Source organism: Pseudophryne corroboree, unplaced genomic scaffold, assembly GCF_028390025.1.
Source record: "Pseudophryne corroboree isolate aPseCor3 unplaced genomic scaffold, aPseCor3.hap2 scaffold_253, whole genome shotgun sequence".
NCBI classification, from domain to species: Eukaryota; Metazoa; Chordata; class Amphibia; order Anura; family Myobatrachidae; genus Pseudophryne; species Pseudophryne corroboree.
The window spans coordinates 386,918-410,147 of NW_026969189.1; the positions used below are offsets into that span (position 1 = coordinate 386,918).

At 50.3% G+C, this 23,230-nt stretch overlaps 31 non-coding genes and 5 pseudogenes across 31 annotated transcripts; 20 read left to right on the forward strand and 16 right to left on the reverse strand.

Annotated features, from left to right (window-relative positions):
• The first annotated feature begins 352 nt into the window (after positions 1-352).
• LOC135012209 (U1 spliceosomal RNA) lies at positions 353-516 on the forward strand. The gene has a single exon (XR_010211214.1). It is a non-coding gene; the product is annotated as a U1 spliceosomal RNA (small nuclear RNA).
• Positions 517-668: 152 nt separating this feature from the next.
• Positions 669-831, forward strand: LOC135012322 (U1 spliceosomal RNA). Its single transcript, XR_010211326.1, has one exon. It is a non-coding gene; the product is annotated as a U1 spliceosomal RNA (small nuclear RNA).
• A 674-nt stretch (positions 832-1,505) lies between these two features.
• Positions 1,506-1,669, forward strand: LOC135012190 (U1 spliceosomal RNA). Its single transcript, XR_010211195.1, has one exon. It is a non-coding gene; the product is annotated as a U1 spliceosomal RNA (small nuclear RNA).
• A 151-nt stretch (positions 1,670-1,820) lies between these two features.
• On the forward strand, positions 1,821-1,983 carry LOC135012237 (U1 spliceosomal RNA). The gene has a single exon (XR_010211241.1). It is a non-coding gene; the product is annotated as a U1 spliceosomal RNA (small nuclear RNA).
• Positions 1,984-2,657: 674 nt separating this feature from the next.
• On the forward strand, positions 2,658-2,821 carry LOC135012129 (U1 spliceosomal RNA). The gene has a single exon (XR_010211134.1). It is a non-coding gene; the product is annotated as a U1 spliceosomal RNA (small nuclear RNA).
• A 152-nt stretch (positions 2,822-2,973) lies between these two features.
• Positions 2,974-3,136, forward strand: LOC135012298 (U1 spliceosomal RNA). Its single transcript, XR_010211302.1, has one exon. It is a non-coding gene; the product is annotated as a U1 spliceosomal RNA (small nuclear RNA).
• A 674-nt stretch (positions 3,137-3,810) lies between these two features.
• LOC135012495 (U1 spliceosomal RNA) lies at positions 3,811-3,974 on the forward strand. The gene has a single exon (XR_010211445.1). It is a non-coding gene; the product is annotated as a U1 spliceosomal RNA (small nuclear RNA).
• A 152-nt stretch (positions 3,975-4,126) lies between these two features.
• On the forward strand, positions 4,127-4,289 carry LOC135012347 (U1 spliceosomal RNA). The gene has a single exon (XR_010211350.1). It is a non-coding gene; the product is annotated as a U1 spliceosomal RNA (small nuclear RNA).
• Positions 4,290-5,117: 828 nt separating this feature from the next.
• On the reverse strand, positions 5,118-5,280 carry LOC135012259 (U1 spliceosomal RNA). The gene has a single exon (XR_010211263.1). It is a non-coding gene; the product is annotated as a U1 spliceosomal RNA (small nuclear RNA).
• Positions 5,281-5,748: 468 nt separating this feature from the next.
• On the forward strand, positions 5,749-5,911 carry LOC135012315 (U1 spliceosomal RNA). Its single transcript, XR_010211319.1, has one exon. It is a non-coding gene; the product is annotated as a U1 spliceosomal RNA (small nuclear RNA).
• Positions 5,912-6,503: 592 nt separating this feature from the next.
• LOC135012453 (U1 spliceosomal RNA) lies at positions 6,504-6,679 on the forward strand (annotated as a pseudogene).
• Positions 6,680-6,831: 152 nt separating this feature from the next.
• On the forward strand, positions 6,832-6,967 carry LOC135012380 (U1 spliceosomal RNA; annotated as a pseudogene).
• Positions 6,968-7,668: 701 nt separating this feature from the next.
• On the forward strand, positions 7,669-7,832 carry LOC135012210 (U1 spliceosomal RNA). Its single transcript, XR_010211215.1, has one exon. It is a non-coding gene; the product is annotated as a U1 spliceosomal RNA (small nuclear RNA).
• A 152-nt stretch (positions 7,833-7,984) lies between these two features.
• Positions 7,985-8,147, forward strand: LOC135012366 (U1 spliceosomal RNA). Its single transcript, XR_010211363.1, has one exon. It is a non-coding gene; the product is annotated as a U1 spliceosomal RNA (small nuclear RNA).
• A 674-nt stretch (positions 8,148-8,821) lies between these two features.
• On the forward strand, positions 8,822-8,985 carry LOC135012191 (U1 spliceosomal RNA). Its single transcript, XR_010211196.1, has one exon. It is a non-coding gene; the product is annotated as a U1 spliceosomal RNA (small nuclear RNA).
• A 151-nt stretch (positions 8,986-9,136) lies between these two features.
• LOC135012238 (U1 spliceosomal RNA) lies at positions 9,137-9,299 on the forward strand. Its single transcript, XR_010211242.1, has one exon. It is a non-coding gene; the product is annotated as a U1 spliceosomal RNA (small nuclear RNA).
• Positions 9,300-9,973: 674 nt separating this feature from the next.
• Positions 9,974-10,137, forward strand: LOC135012130 (U1 spliceosomal RNA). Its single transcript, XR_010211135.1, has one exon. It is a non-coding gene; the product is annotated as a U1 spliceosomal RNA (small nuclear RNA).
• A 152-nt stretch (positions 10,138-10,289) lies between these two features.
• On the forward strand, positions 10,290-10,452 carry LOC135012403 (U1 spliceosomal RNA). Its single transcript, XR_010211378.1, has one exon. It is a non-coding gene; the product is annotated as a U1 spliceosomal RNA (small nuclear RNA).
• A 674-nt stretch (positions 10,453-11,126) lies between these two features.
• Positions 11,127-11,290, forward strand: LOC135012496 (U1 spliceosomal RNA). Its single transcript, XR_010211446.1, has one exon. It is a non-coding gene; the product is annotated as a U1 spliceosomal RNA (small nuclear RNA).
• A 152-nt stretch (positions 11,291-11,442) lies between these two features.
• LOC135012394 (U1 spliceosomal RNA) lies at positions 11,443-11,578 on the forward strand (annotated as a pseudogene).
• Positions 11,579-12,433: 855 nt separating this feature from the next.
• LOC135012245 (U1 spliceosomal RNA) lies at positions 12,434-12,596 on the reverse strand. The gene has a single exon (XR_010211249.1). It is a non-coding gene; the product is annotated as a U1 spliceosomal RNA (small nuclear RNA).
• Positions 12,597-13,064: 468 nt separating this feature from the next.
• On the forward strand, positions 13,065-13,227 carry LOC135012317 (U1 spliceosomal RNA). Its single transcript, XR_010211321.1, has one exon. It is a non-coding gene; the product is annotated as a U1 spliceosomal RNA (small nuclear RNA).
• An 828-nt stretch (positions 13,228-14,055) lies between these two features.
• On the reverse strand, positions 14,056-14,218 carry LOC135012299 (U1 spliceosomal RNA). Its single transcript, XR_010211303.1, has one exon. It is a non-coding gene; the product is annotated as a U1 spliceosomal RNA (small nuclear RNA).
• A 152-nt stretch (positions 14,219-14,370) lies between these two features.
• Positions 14,371-14,534, reverse strand: LOC135012127 (U1 spliceosomal RNA). Its single transcript, XR_010211132.1, has one exon. It is a non-coding gene; the product is annotated as a U1 spliceosomal RNA (small nuclear RNA).
• Positions 14,535-15,208: 674 nt separating this feature from the next.
• LOC135012260 (U1 spliceosomal RNA) lies at positions 15,209-15,371 on the reverse strand. Its single transcript, XR_010211264.1, has one exon. It is a non-coding gene; the product is annotated as a U1 spliceosomal RNA (small nuclear RNA).
• Positions 15,372-15,513: 142 nt separating this feature from the next.
• Positions 15,514-15,677, reverse strand: LOC135012183 (U1 spliceosomal RNA). Its single transcript, XR_010211188.1, has one exon. It is a non-coding gene; the product is annotated as a U1 spliceosomal RNA (small nuclear RNA).
• A 674-nt stretch (positions 15,678-16,351) lies between these two features.
• LOC135012324 (U1 spliceosomal RNA) lies at positions 16,352-16,514 on the reverse strand. Its single transcript, XR_010211327.1, has one exon. It is a non-coding gene; the product is annotated as a U1 spliceosomal RNA (small nuclear RNA).
• A 152-nt stretch (positions 16,515-16,666) lies between these two features.
• On the reverse strand, positions 16,667-16,830 carry LOC135012211 (U1 spliceosomal RNA). The gene has a single exon (XR_010211216.1). It is a non-coding gene; the product is annotated as a U1 spliceosomal RNA (small nuclear RNA).
• A 674-nt stretch (positions 16,831-17,504) lies between these two features.
• On the reverse strand, positions 17,505-17,667 carry LOC135012262 (U1 spliceosomal RNA). Its single transcript, XR_010211266.1, has one exon. It is a non-coding gene; the product is annotated as a U1 spliceosomal RNA (small nuclear RNA).
• A 152-nt stretch (positions 17,668-17,819) lies between these two features.
• LOC135012199 (U1 spliceosomal RNA) lies at positions 17,820-17,983 on the reverse strand. Its single transcript, XR_010211204.1, has one exon. It is a non-coding gene; the product is annotated as a U1 spliceosomal RNA (small nuclear RNA).
• Positions 17,984-18,681: 698 nt separating this feature from the next.
• Positions 18,682-18,817, reverse strand: LOC135012421 (U1 spliceosomal RNA; annotated as a pseudogene).
• A 152-nt stretch (positions 18,818-18,969) lies between these two features.
• On the reverse strand, positions 18,970-19,133 carry LOC135012212 (U1 spliceosomal RNA). Its single transcript, XR_010211217.1, has one exon. It is a non-coding gene; the product is annotated as a U1 spliceosomal RNA (small nuclear RNA).
• A 674-nt stretch (positions 19,134-19,807) lies between these two features.
• LOC135012308 (U1 spliceosomal RNA) lies at positions 19,808-19,970 on the reverse strand. The gene has a single exon (XR_010211312.1). It is a non-coding gene; the product is annotated as a U1 spliceosomal RNA (small nuclear RNA).
• A 152-nt stretch (positions 19,971-20,122) lies between these two features.
• Positions 20,123-20,286, reverse strand: LOC135012162 (U1 spliceosomal RNA). Its single transcript, XR_010211167.1, has one exon. It is a non-coding gene; the product is annotated as a U1 spliceosomal RNA (small nuclear RNA).
• A 698-nt stretch (positions 20,287-20,984) lies between these two features.
• LOC135012382 (U1 spliceosomal RNA) lies at positions 20,985-21,120 on the reverse strand (annotated as a pseudogene).
• A 152-nt stretch (positions 21,121-21,272) lies between these two features.
• Positions 21,273-21,436, reverse strand: LOC135012153 (U1 spliceosomal RNA). Its single transcript, XR_010211158.1, has one exon. It is a non-coding gene; the product is annotated as a U1 spliceosomal RNA (small nuclear RNA).
• Positions 21,437-23,230: the final 1,794 nt, after the last annotated feature.

Consider the following 23,230-nt stretch of genomic DNA (forward strand, 5'->3'; position numbering starts at 1 on the left):
GCCAAGCGCCGCAAAAGGCCACCATGCCCTGCACGCCCCTTTTCTCTTTTCATATGCAGACGAGGGTTGAAGCCAACTTTGACCCACTGCTTGGATGACATCACCATATGCAAATCCATCTGCGGCAGGCCTTCCCCCAGGAATGCTTGCACTAGTTGTTGCATTTGGTTTGTTGTTTGGGGGTGCTTCAGTATTAGGCAGCCTTCTGCCCTCCCATGTTCATCTGAAAATATATGTTCTCCCTGCAGTTGTTGTCCCAAGATGAGAGTTCCCTTGTGCTGCCTCAGTTGAATCTCCTTTACTTGACAGAGATGTGCATGAGCAGCGGCCCTCCCCAGCCCTATTCCAAATCATACTTATTTTGCATAGGAGATACCATGGTCATGAAGATTTTTCTCCCAGGGTGAGGTTCATTCATTGCATTTTGGGTATGCTGACCCCTGTGATTTCCCCAAATGTGGGAAACTTGACTGCATTATTTGTGGTAGTGGGAGACTGTGTTTGTGCTTTCCTCTGGTCAGCTCTGGTAAAAGTCAGATTTCTTTGTCTCAGATTTTCCTTTAGCCTTGTTCTTTTTTCGAGAGTTCCCTTGTGCTGCCTCAGTTGGATCTCCTTCACTTTACAGGGGGGTACCCGAGCAGCGACCCTCCCCAGCTCTAGCCCAACTCCTACTTACCTGCCAGGTGAGATACTATGATCATGAAGGTGCTTCTCCCAGGGCAAGGCTCACCCATTGTACTCTGGGTGTGCTGCTCCTGCGATTTCCCCAAATGTGGGAAACTTGACTGCATAATTTGTGTTTCCCCTGGTCGGCTCTCGTATAATTCAGATCTCTTTGTCTCATGTCTCTCTCCAGCCTAGTTTGCTGTCTGTTTCCACTTCTCTTTTCTTCAGCCGCTCCCTTCTATACCCTTGTGCACTATCCTGACTTCTCCTCCCGTCTGCTTACTTTGTGCCTTCCAATGCACAATGCAAACTACAGGTAGTGCTGCAGGGCCCACACCCTTTTACTTGCCTTACAGAGCAGCTCTGGAGCTGTTACAGTGCCCAGCTGCTGCAAGAAATCAGCTTGAATGCTTCAGGGGATGGGGCATGGCCAACATGAGCCCCACACCAAAGGAGGGTGGAGGTGTTTAATGCGAACTAGGGGTCATCCAAGCACCGCAAAAGGCCGCCATGCCCTGCACGCCCCTTTTCTCTTTTCATATGCAGATGAGGGTTGAAGCCAACTTTGACCCACTGCTTGGATGACATCACCGTATGCAAATCCGTCTTCTGCAGAACTTCCCCCAGGAATGCTTGCACTAGTTGTTGCATTTGGTTTGTTGTTTGGGGGTGCTTCAGTATTAGGCAGCCTTCTGCCCTCCCATGTTCATCTGAAAATATGTGTTCTCCCTGCAGTTGTTGTCCCCAGATGAGAGTTCCCTTGTGCTGCCTCAGTTGAATCTCCTTTACTTGACAGAGATGTGCCTGAGCAGCGGCCCTCCCCAGCTCTATCCCAAATCATACTTATTTTGCATAGGAGATACCATGGTCATGAAGATTATTCTCCCAGGGTGAGGTTCATTCATTGCATTATGGGTATGCTGACCCCTGTGATTTCCCCAAATGTGGGAAACTCGACTGCTTTATTTGTGGTAGTGGGGGACTGTGTTTGTGTTTTCCTCTGGTCAGCTCTGGTAAAAGTCAGATTTCTTTGTTCAGATCTTCCTCTAGCCTTGTTCTTCTTTCGAGAGTTCCCTTGTGCTGCCTCAGTTGGATCTCCTTCACTTGACAGGGGGGTGCCCAAGCAGAGACCCTCCCCAGCTCTAGCCCAACTCCTACTTACCTGCCAGGTGAGATACTATGATCATGAAGGTGCTTCTCCCAGGGCAAGGCTCACCCATTGCACTCTGGGTGTGCTGCCCCTGCGATTTCCCCAAATGTGGGAAACTTGACTGCATAATTTGTGTTTCCCCTGGTCGGCTCTCGTGTAATTCAGATCTCTTTGTCTCAGGTCTCTCTCCAACCTAGTTTGCTGTCTGTTTCCACTTCTCTTTTCTTCAGCCGCTCCCTTCTATACCCTTGTGCACTATCCTGACTTCTCCTCCCGTCTGCTTACTTTGTGCCTTCCAATGCACAATGCAAACTACAGGTAGTGCTGCAGGGCCCACACCCTTTTACTTGCCTTACAGAGCAGCTCTGGAGATGTTACAGTGCCCAGCTGCTGCAAGAAATCAGCTTGAATGCTTCAGGGGATGGGGCATGGCCAACATGAGCCCCACACCAAAGGAGGGTGGAGGTGTTTAATGCGAACTAGGGGTCATCCAAGCACCGCAAAAGGCCGCCATGCCCTGCACGCTCCTTTTCTCTTTTCATATGCAGATGAGGGTTGAAGCCAACTTTGACCCACTGCTTGGATGACATCACCGTATGCAAATCCGTCTTCTGCAGAACTTCCCCCAGGAATGCTTGCACTAGTTGTTGCATTTGGTTTGTTGTTTGGGGGTGCTTCAGTATTAGGCAGCCTTCTGCCCTCCCATGTTCATCTGAAAATATGTGTTCTCCCTGCAGTTGTTGTCCCCAGATGAGAGTTCCCTTGTGCTGCCTCAGTTGAATCTCCTTTACTTGACAGAGATGTGCATGAGCAGCGGCCCTCCCCAGCCCTATTCCAAATCATACTTATTTTGCATAGGAGATACCATGGTCATGAAGATTGTTCTCCCAGGGTGAGGTTCATTCATTGCATTTTGGGTATGCTGACCCCTGTGATTTCCCCAAATGTGGGAAACTTGACTGCATTATTTGTGGTAGTGGGGGACTGTGTTTGTGCTTTCCTCTGGTCAGCTCTGGTAAAAGTCAGATTTCTTTGTCTCAGATTTTCCTCTAGCCTTGTTCTTCTTTCGAGAGTTCCCTTGTGCTGCCTCAGTTGGATCTCCTTCAGTTTACAGGGGGGTACCCGAGCAGCGATCCTCCCCAGCTCTAGCCCAACTCCTACTTACCTGCCAGGTGAGATACTATGATCATGAAGGTGCTTCTCCCAGGGCAAGGCTCACCCATTGCACTCTGGGTGTGCTGCTCCTGCGATTTCCCCAAATGTGGGAAACTTGACTGCATAATTTGTGTTTCCCCTGGTCGGCTCTCGTATAATTCAGATCTCTTTGTCTCAGGTCTCTCTCCAGCCTAGTTTGCTGTCTGTTTCCACTTCTCTTTTCTTGAGCCGCTCCCTTCTATGCCCTTGCGCACTATCCTGACTTCTCCTCCTGTCTGCTTACTTTGTGCCTTCCAACGCACAATGCGAACTACAGGTAGTGCTGCAGGGCCCACACCCTTTTACTTGCCTTACAGAGCAGCTCTGGAGCTGTTACAGTGCCCAGCTGCTGCAAGAAATCAGCTTGAATGCTTCAGGGGCTGGGGCATAGCCAACATGAGCCCCACACCAAAGGAGGGTGGAGGTGTTTAATGCAAACTAGGGGTCAGCCAAGTGCCGCAAAAGGCCACCATGCCCTGCACGCCCCTTTTCTCTTTTCATATGCAGACGAGGGTTGAAGCCAACTTTGACCCACTGCTTGGATGACATCACCATATGCAAATCCATCTGCGGCAGGCCTTCCCCCAGGAATGCTTGCACTAGTTGTTGCATTTGGTTTGTTGTTTGGGGGTGCTTCAGTATTAGGCAGCCTTCTGCCCTCCCATGTTCATCTGAAAATATATGTTCTCCCTGCAGTTGTTGTCCCCAGATGAGAGTTCCCTTGTGCTGCCTCAGTTGAATCTCCTTTACTTGACAGAGATGTGCATGAGCAGCGGCCCTCCCCAGCCCTATTCCAAATCATACTTATTTTGCATAGGAGATACCATGGTCATGAAGATTTTTCTCCCAGGGTGAGGTTCATTCATTGCATTTTGGGTATGCTGACCCCTGTGATTTCCCCAAATGTGGGAAACTCAACTGCATTATTTGTGGTAGTGGGGGACTGTGTTTGTGCTTTCCTCTGGTCAGCTCTAGTAAAAGTCAGATTTCTTTGTCTCACATTTTCCTCTAGCCTTGTTCTTCTTTCGAGAGTTCCCTTGTGCTGCCTTTGTTGGATCTCCTTCACTTTACAGGGGGGTACCCGAGCAGCGACCCTCCCCAGCTCTAGCCCAACTCCTACTTACCTGCCAGGTGAGATACTATGATCATTAAGGTGCTTCTCCCAGGGCAAGGCTCACCCATTGTACTCTGGGTGTGCTGCTCCTGCGATTTCCCCAAATGTGGGAAACTTGACTGCATAATTTGTGTTTCCCCTGGTCGGCTCTCGTATAATTCAGATCTCTTTGTCTCAGGTCTCTCTCCAGCCTAGTTTGCTGTCTGTTTCCACTTCTCTTTTCTTCAGCCGCTCCCTTCTATACCCTTGTGCACTATCCTGACTTCTCCTCCCGTCTGCTTACTTTGTGCCTTCCAATGCACAATGCAAACTACAGGTAGTGCTGCAGGGCCCACACCCTTTTACTTGCCTTACAGAGCAGCTCTGGAGCTGTTACAGTGCCCAGCTGCTGCAAGAAATCAGCTTGAATGCTTCAGGGGCTGGGGCATAGCCAACATCAGCCCCACACCGAAGGAGGGTGGAGGTGTTTAATGCAAACTAGGGGTCAGTCAAGCGCCGCAAAAGGCCACCATGCCCTGCACGCCCCTTTTCTGTTTTCATATGCAGACGAGGGTTGAAGCCAACTTTGACCCACTGCTTGGATGACATCACCATATGCAAATCCATCTGCGGCAGGCCTTCCCCCAGGAATGCTTGCACTAGTTGTTGCATTTGGTTTGTTGTTTGGGGGTGCTTCAGTATTAGGCAGCCTTCTGCTGCACCCTGCTTTGGTGTGGGGCTCATGTTGGCCATGCCCCATCCCCTGAAGCTTTCAAGCAGATTTCTTGCAGCAGCTGGGCACTGTAACAGCTCAAGAGCTGCTCTGTAAGGCAAGTAAAAGGGTGTGGGCCCTGCAGCACTACCTGTAGTTTGCATTGTGCATTGGAAGGCACAAAGTAAGCAGACGGGAGGAGAAGTCAGGATAGTGCACAAGGGTATAGAAGGGAGCGGCTGAAGAAAAGAGAAGTGGAAACAGACAGCAAACTAGGCTGGAGAGAGATCTGAGACAAAGAGATCTGAATTATACGAGAGCCGACCAGGGGAAACACAAATTATGCAGTCAAGTTTCCCACATTTGGGGAAATCGCAGGGGCAGCACACCCAGAGTGCAATGGGTGAGCCTTGCCCTGGGAGAAGCACCTTCATGATCATAGTATCTCACCTGGCAGGTAAGTAGGAGTTGGGCTAGAGCTGGGGAGGGTCGCTGCTCGGGCACCCCCCTGTTAAGTGAAGGAGATCCAACTGAGGCAGCACAAGGGAACTCTCAAAAGAAGAACAAGGCTAGAGGAAGATCTGAAACAAAGAAATCTGACTTTTACCAGAGCTGACCAGAAGAAAACACAAACACAGTCCCCCACTACCACAAATAAAGCAGTCGAGGTGAGGTTCATTCATTGCATTTTGGGTATGCTGACCCCTGTGATTTCCCCAAATGTGGGAAACTCGACTGCTTTATTTGTGGTAGTGGGGGACTGTGTTTGTGTTTTCTTCTGGTCAGCTCTGGTAAAAGTCAGATTTCTTTGTTTCAGATCTTCCTCTAGCCTTGTTCTTCTTTTGAGAGTTCCCTTGTGCTGCCTCAGTTGGATCTCCTTCACTTAACAGGGGGGTGCCCGAGCAGCGACCCTCCCCAGCTCTAGCCCAACTCCTACTTACCTGCCAGGTGAGATACTATGATCATGAAGGTGCTTCTCCCAGGGCAAGGCTCACCCATTGCACTCTGGGTGTGCAGCCCCTGCGATTTCCCCAAATGTGGGAAACTTGACTGCATAATTTGTGTTTCCCCTGGTCGGCTCTCGTATAATTCAGATCTCTTTGTCTCAGATCTCTCTCCAGCCTAGTTTGCTGTCTGTTTCCACTTCTCTTTTCTTCAGCCGCTCCCTTCTATACCCTTGTGCACTATCCTGACTTCTCCTCCCGTCTGCTTACTTTGTGCCTTCCAATGCACAATGCAAACTACAGGTAGTGCTGCAGGGCCCACACCCTTTTACTTGCCTTACAGAGCAGCTCTGGAGCTGTTACAGTGCCCAGCTGCTGCAAGAAATCTGCTTGAATGCTTCAGGGGATGGGACATGGCCAACATGAGCCCCACACCAAAGGAGGGTGGAGCAGAAGGCTGACTAATACTGAAGCACCCCCAAACAACAAACCAAATGCAACAACTAGTGCAAGCATTCCTGGGGGAAGGCCTGCCGCAGATGGATTTGCATATGGTGATGTCATCCAAGCAGTGGGTCAAAGTTGGCTTCAACCCTCGTCTGCATATGAAAACAGAAAAGGGGCGTGCAGGGCATGGTGGCCTTTTGCGGCGCTTGACCGACCCCTAGTTTGCATTAAACACCTCCACCCTCCTTCGGTGTGGGGCTCATGTTGGCTATGCCCCAGCCCCTGAAGCATTCAAGCTGATTTCTTGCAGCAGCTGGGCACTGTAACAGCTCCAGAGCTGCTCTGTAAGGTTCTCCCAGGGTGAGGTTCATTCATTGCATTCTGGGTATGCTGACCCCTGTGATTTTCCCAAATGTGGGAAACTCGACTGCATTATTTGTGGTAGTGGGGGACTGTGTTTGTGCTTTCCTCTGGTCAGCTCTGGTAAAAGTCAGATTTCTTTGTCTCAGATCTTCCTCTAGCCTTGTTCTTCTTTCGAGAGTTCCCTGGTGCTGCCTCAGTTGGATCTCCTTCACTTCACAGGGGGGAACCCGAGCAGCGACCCTCCCCAGCTCTAGCCCAACTCCTACTTACCTGCCAGGTGAGATACTATGATCATGAAGGTGCTTCTCCCAGGGCAAGGCTCAACCATTGCACTCTGGGTGTGCTGCTCCTGCGATTTCCCCAAATGTGGGAAACTTGACTGCATAATTTGTGTTTCCCCTCGTCGGCTCTCGTATAATTCAGATCTCTTTGTCTCAGGTCTCTCTCCAGCCTAGTTTGCTGTCTGTTTCCACTTCTCTTTTCTTCAGCCGCTCCCTTCTATACCCTTGTGCACTATCCTGACTTCTCCTCCCGTCTGCTTACTTTGTGCCTTCCAATGCACAATGCAAACTACAGGTAGTGCTGCAGGGCCCACACCCTTTTACTTGCCTTACAGAGCAGCTCTGGAGCTGTTACAGTGCCCAGCTGCTGCAAGAAATCAGCTTGAATGCTTCAGGGGCTGGGGCATAGCCAACATGAGCCCCACACCAAAGGAGGGTGGAGGTGTTTAATGCAAACTAGGGGTCAGCCAAGCGCCGCAAAAGGCCACCATGCCCTGCACGCCCCTTTTCTCTTTTCATATGCAGACGAGGGTTGAAGCCAACTTTGACCCACTGCTTGGATGACATCACCATATGCAAATCCATCTGCGGCAGGCCTTCCCCCAGGAATGCTTGCACTAGTTGTTGCATTTGGTTTGTTGTTTGGGGGTGCTTCAGTATTAGGCAGCCTTCTGCCCTCCCATGTTCATCTGAAAATATATGTTCTCCCTGCAGTTGTTGTCCCAAGATGAGAGTTCCCTTGTGCTGCCTCAGTTGAATCTCCTTTACTTGACAGAGATGTGCATGAGCAGCGGCCCTCCCCAGCCCTATTCCAAATCATACTTATTTTGCATAGGAGATACCATGGTCATGAAGATTTTTCTCCCAGGGTGAGGTTCATTCATTGCATTTTGGGTATGCTGACCCCTGTGATTTCCCCAAATGTGGGAAACTTGACTGCATTATTTGTGGTAGTGGGAGACTGTGTTTGTGCTTTCCTCTGGTCAGCTCTGGTAAAAGTCAGATTTCTTTGTCTCAGATTTTCCTTTAGCCTTGTTCTTTTTTCGAGAGTTCCCTTGTGCTGCCTCAGTTGGATCTCCTTCACTTTACAGGGGGGTACCCGAGCAGCGACCCTCCCCAGCTCTAGCCCAACTCCTACTTACCTGCCAGGTGAGATACTATGATCATGAAGGTGCTTCTCCCAGGGCAAGGCTCACCCATTGTACTCTGGGTGTGCTGCTCCTGTGATTTCCCCAAATGTGGGAAACTTGACTGCATAATTTGTGTTTCCCCTGGTCGGCTCTCGTATAATTCAGATCTCTTTGTCTCAGGTCTCTCTCCAGCCTAGTTTGCTGTCTGTTTCCACTTCTCTTTTCTTCAGCCGCTCCCTTCTATACCCTTGTGCACTATCCTGACTTCTCCTCCCGTCTGCTTACTTTGTGCCTTCCAATGCACAATGCAAACTACAGGTAGTGCTGCAGGGCCCACACCCTTTTACTTGCCTTACAGAGCAGCTCTGGAGCTGTTACAGTGCCCAGCTGCTGCAAGAAATCAGCTTGAATGCTTCAGGGGATGGGGCATGGCCAACATGAGCCCCACACCAAAGGAGGGTGGAGGTGTTTAATGCGAACTAGGGGTCATCCAAGCACCGCAAAAGGCCGCCATGCCCTGCACGCCCCTTTTCTCTTTTCATATGCAGATGAGGGTTGAAGCCAACTTTGACCCACTGCTTGGATGACATCACCGTATGCAAATCCGTCTTCTGCAGAACTTCCCCCAGGAATGCTTGCACTAGTTGTTGCATTTGGTTTGTTGTTTGGGGGTGCTTCAGTATTAGGCAGCCTTCTGCCCTCCCATGTTCATCTGAAAATATGTGTTCTCCCTGCAGTTGTTGTCCCCAGATGAGAGTTCCCTTGTGCTGCCTCAGTTGAATCTCCTTTACTTGACAGAGATGTGCCTGAGCAGCGGCCCTCCCCAGCTCTATCCCAAATCATACTTATTTTGCATAGGAGATACCATGGTCATGAAGATTATTCTCCCAGGGTGAGGTTCATTCATTGCATTATGGGTATGCTGACCCCTGTGATTTCCCCAAATGTGGGAAACTCGACTGCTTTATTTGTGGTAGTGGGGGACTGTGTTTGTGTTTTCCTCTGGTCAGCTCTGGTAAAAGTCAGATTTCTTTGTTCAGATCTTCCTCTAGCCTTGTTCTTCTTTCGAGAGTTCCCTTGTGCTGCCTCAGTTGGATCTCCTTCACTTGACAGGGGGGTGCCCAAGCAGAGACCCTCCCCAGCTCTAGCCCAACTCCTACTTACCTGCCAGGTGAGATACTATGATCATGAAGGTGCTTCTCCCAGGGCAAGGCTCACCCATTGCACTCTGGGTGTGCTGCCCCTGCGATTTCCCCAAATGTGGGAAACTTGACTGCATAATTTGTGTTTCCCCTGGTCGGCTCTCGTGTAATTCAGATCTCTTTGTCTCAGGTCTCTCTCCAACCTAGTTTGCTGTCTGTTTCCACTTCTCTTTTCTTCAGCCGCTCCCTTCTATACCCTTGTGCACTATCCTGACTTCTCCTCCCGTCTGCTTACTTTGTGCCTTCCAATGCACAATGCAAACTACAGGTAGTGCTGCAGGGCCCACACCCTTTTACTTGCCTTACAGAGCAGCTCTGGAGATGTTACAGTGCCCAGCTGCTGCAAGAAATCAGCTTGAATGCTTCAGGGGATGGGGCATGGCCAACATGAGCCCCACACCAAAGGAGGGTGGAGGTGTTTAATGCGAACTAGGGGTCATCCAAGCACCGCAAAAGGCCGCCATGCCCTGCATGCTCCTTTTCTCTTTTCATATGCAGATGAGGGTTGAAGCCAACTTTGACCCACTGCTTGGATGACATCACCGTATGCAAATCCGTCTTCTGCAGAACTTCCCCCAGGAATGCTTGCACTAGTTGTTGCATTTGGTTTGTTGTTTGGGGGTGCTTCAGTATTAGGCAGCCTTCTGCCCTCCCATGTTCATCTGAAAATATGTGTTCTCCCTGCAGTTGTTGTCCCAAGATGAGAGTTCCCTTGTGCTGCCTCAGTTGAATCTCCTTTACTTGACAGAGATGTGCATGAGCAGCGGCCCTCCCCAGCCCTATTCCAAATCATACTTATTTTGCATAGGAGATACCATGGTCATGAAGATTGTTCTCCCAGGGTGAGGTTCATTCATTGCATTTTGGGTATGCTGACCCCTGTGATTTCCCCAAATGTGGGAAACTTGACTGCATTATTTGTGGTAGTGGGGGACTGTGTTTGTGCTTTCCTCTGGTCAGCTCTGGTAAAAGTCAGATTTCTTTGTCTCAGATTTTCCTCTAGCCTTGTTCTTCTTTCGAGAGTTCCCTTGTGCTGCCTCAGTTGGATCTCCTTCAGTTTACAGGGGGGTACCCGAGCAGCGATCCTCCCCAGCTCTAGCCCAACTCCTACTTACCTGCCAGGTGAGATACTATGATCATGAAGGTGCTTCTCCCAGGGCAAGGCTCACCCATTGCACTCTAGGTGTGCTGCTCCTGCGATTTCCCCAAATGTGGGAAACTTGACTGCATAATTTGTGTTTCCCCTGGTCGGCTCTCGTATAATTCAGATCTCTTTGTCTCAGGTCTCTCTCCAGCCTAGTTTGCTGTCTGTTTCCACTTCTCTTTTCTTGAGCCGCTCCCTTCTATGCCCTTGCGCACTATCCTGACTTCTCCTCCTGTCTGCTTACTTTGTGCCTTCCAACGCACAATGCGAACTACAGGTAGTGCTGCAGGGCCCACACCCTTTTACTTGCCTTACAGAGCAGCTCTGGAGCTGTTACAGTGCCCAGCTGCTGCAAGAAATCAGCTTGAATGCTTCAGGGGCTGGGGCATAGCCAACATGAGCCCCACACCAAAGGAGGGTGGAGGTGTTTAATGCAAACTAGGGGTCAGCCAAGTGCCGCAAAAGGCCACCATGCCCTGCACGCCCCTTTTCTCTTTTCATATGCAGACGAGGGTTGAAGCCAACTTTGACCCACTGCTTGGATGACATCACCATATGCAAATCCATCTGCGGCAGGCCTTCCCCCAGGAATGCTTGCACTAGTTGTTGCATTTGGTTTGTTGTTTGGGGGTGCTTCAGTATTAGGCAGCTTTCTGCCCTCCCATGTTCATCTGAAAATATATGTTCTCCCTGCAGTTGTTGTCCCCAGATGAGAGTTCCCTTGTGCTGCCTCAGTTGAATCTCCTTTACTTGACAGAGATGTGCATGAGCAGCGGCCCTCCCCAGCCCTACTCCAAATCATACTTATTTTGCATAGGAGATACCATGGTCATGAAGATTTTTCTCCCAGGGTGAGGTTCATTCATTGCATTTTGGGTATGCTGACCCCTGTGATTTCCCCAAATGTGGGAAACTCAACTGCATTATTTGTGGTAGTGGGGGACTGTGTTTGTGCTTTCCTCTGGTCAGCTCTAGTAAAAGTCAGATTTCTTTGTCTCACATTTTCCTCTAGCCTTGTTCTTCTTTCGAGAGTTCCCTTGTGCTGCCTTTGTTGGATCTCCTTCACTTTACAGGGGGGTACCCGAGCAGCGACCCTCCCCAGCTCTAGCCCAACTCCTACTTACCTGCCAGGTGAGATACTATGATCATTAAGGTGCTTCTCCCAGGGCAAGGCTCACCCATTGTACTCTGGGTGTGCTGCTCCTGCGATTTCCCCAAATGTGGGAAACTTGACTGCATAATTTGTGTTTCCCCTCGTCGGCTCTCGTATAATTCAGATCTCTTTGTCTCAGGTCTCTCTCCAGCCTAGTTTGCTGTCTGTTTCCACTTCTCTTTTCTTCAGCCGCTCCCTTCTATACCCTTGTGCACTATCCTGACTTCTCCTCCCGTCTGCTTACTTTGTGCCTTCCAATGCACAATGCAAACTACAGGTAGTGCTGCAGGGCCCACACCCTTTTACTTGCCTTACAGAGCAGCTCTGGAGCTGTTACAGTGCCCAGCTGCTGCAAGAAATCAGCTTGAATGCTTCAGGGGCTGGGGCATAGCCAACATCAGCCCCACACCGAAGGAGGGTGGAGGTGTTTAATGCAAACTAGGGGTCAGTCAAGCGCCGCAAAAGGCCACCATGCCCTGCACGCCCCTTTTCTGTTTTCATATGCAGATGAGGGTTGAAGCCAACTTTGACCCACTGCTTGGATGACATCACCATATGCAAATCCATCTGCGGCAGGCCTTCCCCCAGGAATGCTTGCACTAGTTGTTGCATTTGGTTTGTTGTTTGGGGGTGCTTCAGTATTAGGCAGCCTTCTGCTGCACCCTGCTTTGGTGTGGGGCTCATGTTGGCCATGCCCCATCCCCTGAAGCTTTCAAGCAGATTTCTTGCAGCAGCTGGGCACTGTAACAGCTCAAGAGCTGCTCTGTAAGGCAAGTAAAAGGGTGTGGGCCCTGCAGCACTACCTGTAGTTTGCATTGTGCATTGGAAGGCACAAAGTAAGCAGACGGGAGGAGAAGTCAGGATAGTGCACAAGGGTATAGAAGGGAGCGGCTGAAGAAAAGAGAAGTGGAAACAGACAGCAAACTAGGCTGGAGAGAGATCTGAGACAAAGAGATCTGAATTATACGATAGCCGACCAGGGGAAACACAAATTATGCAGTCAAGTTTCCCACATTTGGGGAAATCGCAGGGGCAGCACACCCAGAGTGCAATGGGTGAGCCTTGCCCTGGGAGAAGCACCTTCATGATCATAGTATCTCACCTGGCAGGTAAGTATGAGTTGGGCTAGAGCTGGGGAGGGTCGCTGCTCGGGCACCCCCCTGTTAAGTGAAGGAGATCCAACTGAGGCAGCACAAGGGAACTCTCAAAAGAAGAACAAGGCTAGAGGAAGATCTGAAACAAAGAAATCTGACTTTTACCAGAGCTGACCAGAAGAAAACACAAACACAGTCCCCCACTACCACAAATAAAGCAGTCGAGGTGAGGTTCATTCATTGCATTTTGGGTATGCTGACCCCTGTGATTTCCCCAAATGTGGGAAACTCGACTGCTTTATTTGTGGTAGTGGGGGACTGTGTTTGTGTTTTCTTCTGGTCAGCTCTGGTAAAAGTCAGATTTCTTTGTTTCAGATCTTCCTCTAGCCTTGTTCTTCTTTTGAGAGTTCCCTTGTGCTGCCTCAGTTGGATCTCCTTCACTTAACAGGGGGGTGCCCGAGCAGCGACCCTCCCCAGCTCTAGCCCAACTCCTACTTACCTGCCAGGTGAGATACTATGATCATGAAGGTGCTTCTCCCAGGGCAAGGCTCACCCATTGCACTCTGGGTGTGCAGCCCCTGCGATTTCCCCAAATGTGGGAAACTTGACTGCATAATTTGTGTTTCCCCTGGTCGGCTCTCGTATAATTCAGATCTCTTTGTCTCAGATCTCTCTCCAGCCTAGTTTGCTGTCTGTTTCCACTTCTCTTTTCTTCAGCCGCTCCCTTCTATACCCTTGTGCACTATCCTGACTTCTCCTCCCGTCTGCTTACTTTGTGCCTTCCAATGCACAATGCAAACTACAGGTAGTGCTGCAGGGCCCACACCCTTTTACTTGCCTTACAGAGCAGCTCTGGAGCTGTTACAGTGCCCAGCTGCTGCAAGAAATCTGCTTGAATGCTTCAGGGGATGGGACATGGCCAACATGAGCCCCACACCAAAGGAGGGTGGAGCAGAAGGCTGACTAATACTGAAGCACCCCCAAACAACAAACCAAATGCAACAACTAGTGCAAGCATTCCTGGGGGAAGGCCTGCCGCAGATGGATTTGCATATGGTGATGTCATCCAAGCAGTGGGTCAAAGTTGGCTTCAACCCTCGTCTGCATATGAAAACAGAAAAGGGGCGTGCAGGGCATGGTGGCCTTTTGCGGCGCTTGACCGACCCCTAGTTTGCATTAAACACCTCCACCCTCCTTCGGTGTGGGGCTCATGTTGGCTATGCCCCAGCCCCTGAAGCATTCAAGCTGATTTCTTGCAGCAGCTGGGCACTTTAACAGCTCCAGAGCTGCTCTGTAAGGCAAGTAAAAGGGTGTGGGCCCTGCAGCACTACCTGTAGTTTGCATTGTGCATTGGAAGGCACAAAGTAAGCAGACGGGAGGAGAAGTCAGGATAGTGCACAAGGGTATAGAAGGGAGCGGCTGAAGAAAAGAGAAGTGGAAACAGACAGCAAACTAGGCTGGAGAGAGACCTGAGACAAAGAGATCTGAATTATACGAGAGCCGACCAGGGGAAACACAAATTATGCAGTCAAGTTTCCCACATTTGGGGAAATCGCAGGAGCAGCACACCCAGAGTGCAATGGGTGAGCCTTGCCCTGGGAGAAGCACCTTCATGATCATAGTATCTCACCTGGCAGGTAAGTAGGAGTTGGGCTAGAGCTGGGGAGGGTCGCTGCTCGGGTACCCCCCTGTCAAGTGAAGGAGATCCAACTGAGGCAGCACAAGGGAACTCTCGAAAGAAGAACAAGGCAAGAGGAAAATCTGAGACAAAGAAATCTGACTTTTACCAGAGCTGACCAGAGGAAAGCACAAACACAGTCCCCCACTACCACAAATAATGCAGTTGAGTTTCCCACATTTGGGGAAATCACAGGGGTCAGCATACCCAAAATGCAATGAATGAACCTCACCCTGGGAGAACAATCTTCATGACCATGGTATCTCCTATGCAAAATAAGTATGATTTGGAATAGGGCTGGGGAGGGCCGCTGCTCATGCACATCTCTGTCAAGTAAAGGAGATTCAACTGAGGCAGCACAAGGGAACTCTCATCTGGGGACAACAACTGCAGGGAGAACACATATTTTCAGATGAACATGGGAGGGCAGAAGGCTGCCTAATACTGAAGCACCCCCAAACAACAAACCAAATGCAACAACTAGTGCAAGCATTCCTGGGGGAAGTTCTGCAGAAGACGGATTTGCATACGGTGATGTCATACAAGCAGTGGGTCAAAGTTGGCTTCAACCCTCATCTGCATATGAAAAGAGAAAAGGGGCGTGCAGGGCATGGTGGCCTTTTGCGGTGCTTGGATGACCCCTAGTTCGCATTAAACACCTCCACCCTCCTTTGGTGTGGGGCTCATGTTGGCCATGCCCCATCCCCTGAAGCATTCAAGCAGATTTCTTGCAGCAGCTGGGCACTGTAACAGCTCCAGAGCTGCTCTGTAAGGCAAGTAAAAGGGTGTGGGCCCTGCAGCACTACCTGTAGTTTGCATTGTGCATTGGAAGGCACAAAGTAAGCAGACGGGAGGAGAAGTCAGGATAGTGCACAAGGGTATAGAAGGGAGCGGCTGAAGAAAAGAGAAGTGGAAACAGACAGCAAACTAGGCTGGAGAGAGACCTGAGACAAAGAGATCTGAATTATACGAGAGCCGACCAGGGGAAACACAAATTATGCAGTCAAGTTTCCCACATTTGGGGAAATCGCAGGGGCAGCACACCCAGAGTGCAATGGGTGAGCCTTGCCCTGGGAGAAGCACCTTCATGATCATAGTATCTCACCTGGCAGGTAAGTAGGAGTTGGGCTAGAGCTGGGGAGGGTCTCTGCTCGGGCACCCCCCTGTCAAGTGAAGGAGATCCAACTGAGGCAGCACAAGGGAACTCTCAAAAGAAGAACAAGGCTCTGAAACAAAGAAATCTGACTTTTACCAGAGCTGACCAGAGGAAAACACAAACACAGTCCCCCACTACCACAAATAAAGCAGTCGAGTTTCCCACATTTGGGGAAATCACAGGGGTCAGCATACCCAGAATGCAATGAATGAACCTCACCCTGGGAGAATAATCTTCATGACCATGGTATCTCCTATGCAAAATAAGTATGATTTGGGATAGAGCTGGGGAGGGCCGCTGCTCAGGCACATCTCTGTCAAGTTAAGGAGATTCAACTGAGGCAGCACAAGGGAACTCTCATCTAGGGACAACAACTGCAGGGAGAACACATATTTTCAGATGAACATGGGAGGGCAGACGGCTGCCTAATACTGAAGCACCCCCAAACAACAAACCAAATGCAACAACTAGTGCAAGCATTCCTGGGGGAAGGCCTGCCGCAGATGGATTTGCATATGGTGATGTCATCCAAGCAGTGGGTCAAAGTTGGCTTCAACCCTCGTCTGCATATGAAAACAGAAAAGGGGCATGCAGGGCATGGTGGCCTTTTGCTGCGCTTGTCTGACCCCTAGTTTGCATTAAACACCTCCACCCTTCTTCGGTGTGGGGCTCATGTTGGCTATGCCCCAGCCCCTGAAGCATTCAAGCTGATTTCTTGCAGCAGCTTGGCACTGCAACAGCTCCAGAGCTGCTCTGTAAGGCAAGTAAAAGGGTGTGGGCCCTGCAGCACTACCTGTAGTTTGCATTGTGCATTGGAAGGCACAAAGTAAGCAGACGGGAGGAGAAGTCAGGATAGTGCACAAGGGTATAGAAGGGAGCGGCTGAAGAAAAGAGAAGTGGAAACAGACAGCAAACTAGGCTGGAGAGAGACCTGAGACAAAGAGATCTGAATTATACGAGAGCCGACCAGGGGAAACACAAATTATGCAGTCAAGTTTCCCACATTTGGGGAAATCGCAGGAGCAGCACACCCAGAGTACAATGGGTGAGCCTTGCCCTGGGAGAAGCACCTTCATGATCATAGTATCTCACCTGGCAGGTAAGTAGGAGTTGGGCTAGAGCTGGGGAGGGTCGCTGCTCGGGTACCCCCCTGTAAAGTGAAGGAGATCCAACTGAGGCAGCACAAGGGAACTCTCGAAAGAAGAACAAGGCTAAAGGAAAATCTGAGACAAAGAAATCTGACTTTTACCAGAGCTGACCAGAGGAAAGCACAAACACAGTCTCCCACTACCACAAATAATGCAGTCAAGTTTCCCACATTTGGGGAAATCACAGGGGTCAGCATACCCAAAATGCAATGAATGAACCTCACCCTGGGAGAAAAATCTTCATGACCATGGTATCTCCTATGCAAAATAAGTATGATTTGGAATAGGGCTGGGGAGGGCCGCTGCTCATGCACATCTCTATCAAGTAAAGGAGATTCAACTGAGGCAGCACAAGGGAACTCTCATCTTGGGACAACAACTGCAGGGAGAACATATATTTTCAGATGAACATGGGAGGGCAGAAGGCTGCCTAATACTGAAGCACCCCCAAACAACAAACCAAATGCAACAACTAGTGCAAGCATTCCTGGGGGAAGGCCTGCCGCAGATGGATTTGCATATGGTGATGTCATCCAAGCAGTGGGTCAAAGTTGGCTTCAACCCTCGTCTGCATATGAAAAGAGAAAAGGGGCGTGCAGGGCATGGTGGCCTTTTGCGGCGCTTGGCTGACCCCTAGTTTGCATTAAACACCTCCACCCTCCTTTGGTGTGGGGCTCATGTTGGCTATGCCCCAGCCCCTGAAGCATTCAAGCTGATTTCTTGCAGCAGCTGGGCACTGTAACAGCTCCAGAGCTGCTCTGTAAGGCAAGTAAAAGGGTCTGGGCCCTGCAGCACTACCTGTAGATCGCATTGTGCGTTGGAAGGCACAAAGTAAGCAGACAGGAGGAGAAGTCAGGATAGTGCGCAAGGGCATAGAAGGGAGCGGCTCAAGAAAAGAGAAGTGGAAACAGACAGCAAACTAGGCTGGAGAGAGACCTGAGACAAAGAGATCTGAATTATACGAGAGCCGACCAGGGGAAACACAAATTATGCAGTCAAGTTTCCCACATTTGGGGAAATCGCAGGGGCAGCACACCCAGAGTGCAATGGGTGAGCCTTGCCCTGGGAGAAGCACCTTCATGATCATAGTATCTCACCTGGCAGGTAAGTAGGAGTTGGGCTAGAGCTGGGGAGGGTCGCTGTTCGGGCACCCCCCTGTCAAGTGAAAGAGATCCAACTGAGGCAGCACAAGGGAACTCTCGAAAGAAGAACAAGGCTAGAGGAAGATCTGAGACAAAGAAATCTGACTTTTTCCAGAGCTGACCAGAGGAAAGCACAAACACAGTCCCCCACTACCACAAATAATGCAGTCGAGTTTCCCACATTTGGGGAAATCACAGGGGTCAGCATACCCAGAATGCAATGAATGAACCTCACCTTGGGAGAACAATCTTCATGACCATGGTATCGCCTATGCAAAATAAGTATGATTTGGGATAGGGCTGGGGAGGGCCGCTGCTCAGGCACATCTCTGTCAAGTAAAGGAGATTCAACTGAGGCAGCACAAGGGAACTCTCATCTGGGGACAACAACTGCAGGGAGAACACATATTTTCAGATGAACATGTGAGGGCAGAAGGCTGCCTAATACTGAAGCACCCCCAAACAACAAACCAAATGCAACAACTAGTGCAAGCATTCCTGGGGGAAGGCCTGCAGCAGATGGATTTGCATATGGTGATGTCATCCAAGCAGTGGGTCAAAGTTGGCTTCAACCCTCGTCTGCATATGAAAAGAGAAAAGGGGCGTGCAGGGCATGGCGGCCTTTTGCAGCGCTTGGATGACCCCTAGTTCGCATTACACACCTCCACCCTCCTTCGGTGTGGGGCTCATGTTGGCTATGCCCCAGCCCCTGAAGCATTCAAGCTGATTTCTTGCAGCAGCTGGGCACTGTAACTGCTCCAGAGCTACTCTGTAAGGCAAGTAAAAGGGTGTGGGCCCTGCAGCACTACCTGTAGTTCGCATTGTGCGTTGGAAGGCACGAAGTAAGCAGACGGGAGAAGTCAGGATAGTGCGCAAGGGCATAGAAGGGAGCGGCTCAAGAAAAGAGAAGTGGAAACAGACAGCAAACTAGGCTGGAGAGAGACCTGAGACAAAGAGATCTGAATTATACGAGAGCCGACGAGGGGAAACACAAATTATGCAGTCACGTTTCCCACATTTGGGGAAATCGCAGGAGCAGCACACCCAGAGTGCAATGGTTGAGCCTTGCCCTGGGAGAAGCACCTTCATGATCATAGTATCTCACCTGGCAGGTAAGTAGGAGTTGGGCTAGAGCTGGGGAGGGTCGCTGCTCGGGTTCCCCCCTGTGAAGTGAAGGAGATCCAACTGAGGCAGCACCAGGGAACTCTCGAAAGAAGAACAAGGCTAGAGGAAGATCTGAGACAAAGAAATCTGACTTTTACCAGAGCTGACCAGAGGAAAGCACAAACACAGTCTCCCACTACCACAAATAATGCAGTCAAGTTTCCCACATTTGGGGAAATCACAGGGGTCAGCATACCCAAAATGCAATGAATGAACCTCACCCTGGGAGAAAAATCTTCATGACCATGGTATCTCCTATGCAAAATAAGTATGATTTGGAATAGGGCTGGGGAGGGCCGCTGCTCATGCACATCTCTGTCAAGTAAAGGAGATTCAACTGAGGCAGCACAAGGGAACTCTCATCTTGGGACAACAACTGCAGGGAGAACATATATTTTCAGATGAACATGGGAGGGCAGAGGACTGCCTAATACTGAAGCACCCCCAAACAACAAACCAAATGCAACAACTAGTGCAAGCATTCCTGGGGGAAGTTCTGCAGAAGACGGATTTGCATACGGTGATGTCATCCAAGCAGTGGGTCAAAGTTGGCTTCAACCCTCATCTGCATATGAAAAGAGAAAAGGGGCGTGCAGGGCATGGCGGCCTTTTGCGGTGCTTGGATGACCCCTAGTTCGCATTAAACACCTCCACCCTCCTTTGGTGTGGGGCTCATGTTGGCCATGCCCCATCCCCTGGAGCATTCAAGCTGATTTCTTGCAGCAGCTGGGCACTGAATCAGCTCCAGAGCTGCTCTGTAAGGCAAGTAAAAGGGTGTGGGCCCTGCAGCACTACCTGTAGTTTGCATTGTGCATTGGAAGGCACAAAGTAAGCAGACGGGAGGAGAAGTCAGGATAGTGCACAAGGGTATAGAAGGGAGCGGCTGAAGAAAAGAGAAGTGGAAACAGACAGCAAACTAGGCTGGAGAGAGACCTGAGACAAAGAGATCTGAATTATACGAGAGCCGACCAAGGGAAACACAAATTATGCAGTCAAGTTTCCCACATTTGGGGAAATCGCAGGGGCAGCACACCCAGAGTGCAATGGGTGAGCCTTGCCCTGGGAGAAGCACCTTCATGATCATAGTATCTCACCTGGCAGGTAAGTAGGAGTTGGGCTAGAGCTGGGGAGGGTCGCTGTTCGGGCACCCCCCTGTCAAGTGAAAGAGATCCAACTGAGGCAGCACAAGGGAACTCTCGAAAGAAGAACAAGGCTAGAGGAAGATCTGAGACAAAGAAATCTGACTTTTTCCAGAGCTGGCCAGAGGAAAGCACAAACACAGTCCCCCACTACCACAAATAATGCAGTCGAGTTTCCCACATTTGGGGAAATCACAGGGGTCAGCATACCCAGAATGCAATGAATGAACCTCACCCTGGGAGAACAATCTTCATGACCATGGTATCGCCTATGCAAAATAAGTATGATTTGGGATAGGGCTGGGGAGGGCCGCTGCTCAGGCACATCTCTGTCAAGTAAAGGAGATTCAACTGAGGCAGCACAAGGGAACTCTCATCTGGGGACAACAACTGCAGGGAGAACACATATTTTCAGATGAACATGTGAGGGCAGAAGGCTGCCTAATACTGAAGCACCCCCAAACAACAAACCAAATGCAACAACTAGTGCAAGCATTCCTGGGGGAAGGCCTGCAGCAGATGGATTTGCATATGGTGATGTCATCCAAGCAGTGGGTCAAAGTTGGCTTCAACCCTCGTCTGCATATGAAAAGAGAAAAGGGGCGTGCAGGGCATGGCGGCCTTTTGCAGCGCTTGGATGACCCCTAGTTTGCATTACACACCTCCTCCCTCCTTCGGTGTGGGGCTCATGTTGGCTATGCCCCAGCCCCTGAAGCATTAAAGCTGATTTCTTGCAGCAGCTGGGCACTGTAACTGCTCCAGAGCTACTCTGTAAGGCAAGTAAAAGGGTGTGGGCCCTGCAGCACTACCTGTAGTTCGCATTGTGCGTTGGAAGGCACGAAGTAAGCAGACGGGAGAAGTCAGGATAGTGCGCAAGGGCATAGAAGGGAGCGGCTCAAGAAAAGAGAAGTGGAAACAGACAGCAAACTAGGCTGGAGAGAGACCTGAGACAAAGAGATCTGAATTATACGAGAGCCGACGAGGGGAAACACAAATTATGCAGTCAAGTTTCCCACATTTGGGGAAATCGCAGGAGCAGCACACCCAGAGTGCAATGGTTGAGCCTTGCCCTGGGAGAAGCACCTTCATGATCATAGTATCTCACCTGGCAGGTAAGTAGGAGTTGGGCTAGAGCTGGGGAGGGTCGCTGCTCGGGTTCCCCCCTGTGAAGTGAAGGAGATCCAACTGAAGCAGCACCAGGGAACTCTCGAAAGGAGAACAAGGCTAGAGGAAGATCTGAGACAAAGAAATCTGACTTTTACCAGAGCTGACCAGAGGAAAGCACAAACACAGTCCCCCACTACCACAAATAATGCAGTCGAGTTTCCCACATTTGGGAAAATCACAGGGGTCAGCATACCCAGAATGCAATGAATGAACCTAACCCTGGGAGAACAATCTTCATGACCATGGTATCTCCTATGCAAAATAAGTATGATTTGGGATAGGGCTGGTGAGGGCCGCTGCTCAGGCACATCTCTGTCAAGTAAAGGAGATTCAACTGAGGCAGCACAAGGGAACTCTCATCTGGGGACAACAACTGCAGGGAGACCACATCTTTTCAGATGAACATGGGAGGGCGGAAGGCTGCCTAATACTGAAGCACCATCAAATATCAAACCATGGCCCTCATTCCGAGTTGATCGCTCGCAAGGCGATTTTAGCAGAGTTACACACGCTAAGCCGCCGCCTACTGGGAGTGAATCTTAGCTTCTTAAAATTGCGACCGATGTATTCGCAATATTGCGATTACAAACTACTTAGCAGTTTCAGAGTAGCTTCAGACTTACTCTGCATCTGCGATCAGTTCAGTGCTTGTCGTTCCTGGTTTGACGTCACAAACACTCCCAGAGTTCGCCCAGACACTCCCCCGTTTCTCCGGCCACTCCTGCGTTTTTTCCGGAAACTGTAGCGTTTTTTCCCACACGCCCATAAAACGGCCTGTTTCCGCCCAGTAACACCCATTTCCTGTCAATCACATTACGATCGCCGGAGCGAAGAAAAATCCGTGAGTAAAAATACTTTCTTCATTGTAAAATTACTTGGCGCAGTCGCAGTGCGAATATTGCGCATGCGTACTAAGCAGAATTTCACTGCGATGCGATGAAATTTACAGAGCGAACGACTCGGAATGAGGGCCCATATGCAACAACTAGTACAAGCACTCCTGGGGGAAGGTCTGCAGCAGACGGATTTGCATACGGTGATGTAAATCCAAGCAGTGGGCCAAAGTTGACTGGAACCCTCATCTGCATATGAAAAGAGAAAAGGGGCATGCAGGGCATGGCGGCCTTTTGCAGTGCTTGGATGACCCCTAGTTCGCATTAAACACCCCCACCCTCCTTTGGTGTGGGGCTCATGTTGGCCATGCCCCATCCCCTGATGCATTCAAGCTGATTTCTTGCAGCAGCTGGGCACTGTAACAGCTCCAGAGCTGTTCTGTAAGGCAAGTAAAAGTGTGTGGGCCCTGCAGCACCACCTGTTGTTCGCATTGTGCGTTGGAAGGCACAAATTAAGCAGACGGGAGGAGAAGTCAGGATAGTGCGCAAGGGCATTCTTTTCTCTTAGTCCGGGGGCAAGGCTTCAAAATGGGGTCTGCAACGGAGGAGACACAGGGGGCGTGGTCACAGCAGCTTTTCTCTACAGTCTGCACCAGCAGGAGCCTACACCATTTTTTATGATCACGCTGAACTGCAGTGCGACTGCAATTACAGCATGGTCAAGAAGGGAGGCGTCATGCTGGGTGGCCATGCCCTGTCACTGTGCAGGAGCCAGCACCGCTCACACACTAGTCCCCGGGTGCAGCCCCCAACCCCCGGGACACCCGGAGCAACAAAATGTAGATTCAGGCCACCAGGCCACGCCCCTACCTATGAAACCATGCCTCCTTTTTACCATTGCGCTGTTTATCTGCGCGCACTGCATTACAATCTCCCTCGCCACCTCTCTGGGTGTCACCAGTGATAGTGACACCTCTGCCATGCTTGTAGCAGCTGGTCCTAAGATCTACGCCTCAAGCCCTGAGTGTTTGCCCTTGTGACTTGTTGATCATCATAGCGAAGCAGATGCTTACAGAAAACTGCAGGGGCTTAGATTGAAAATAAAAACAATTGATGGGTATAAGGTAGAGAGGAGTGGGTTCGGTTCTCCGAGAACCGAATTCCCCACGAACTCCACGTGGTTTACATTGGTCCGAGGCAGGCTCGGTTGTTCCTGCCTGACTCGGAAAA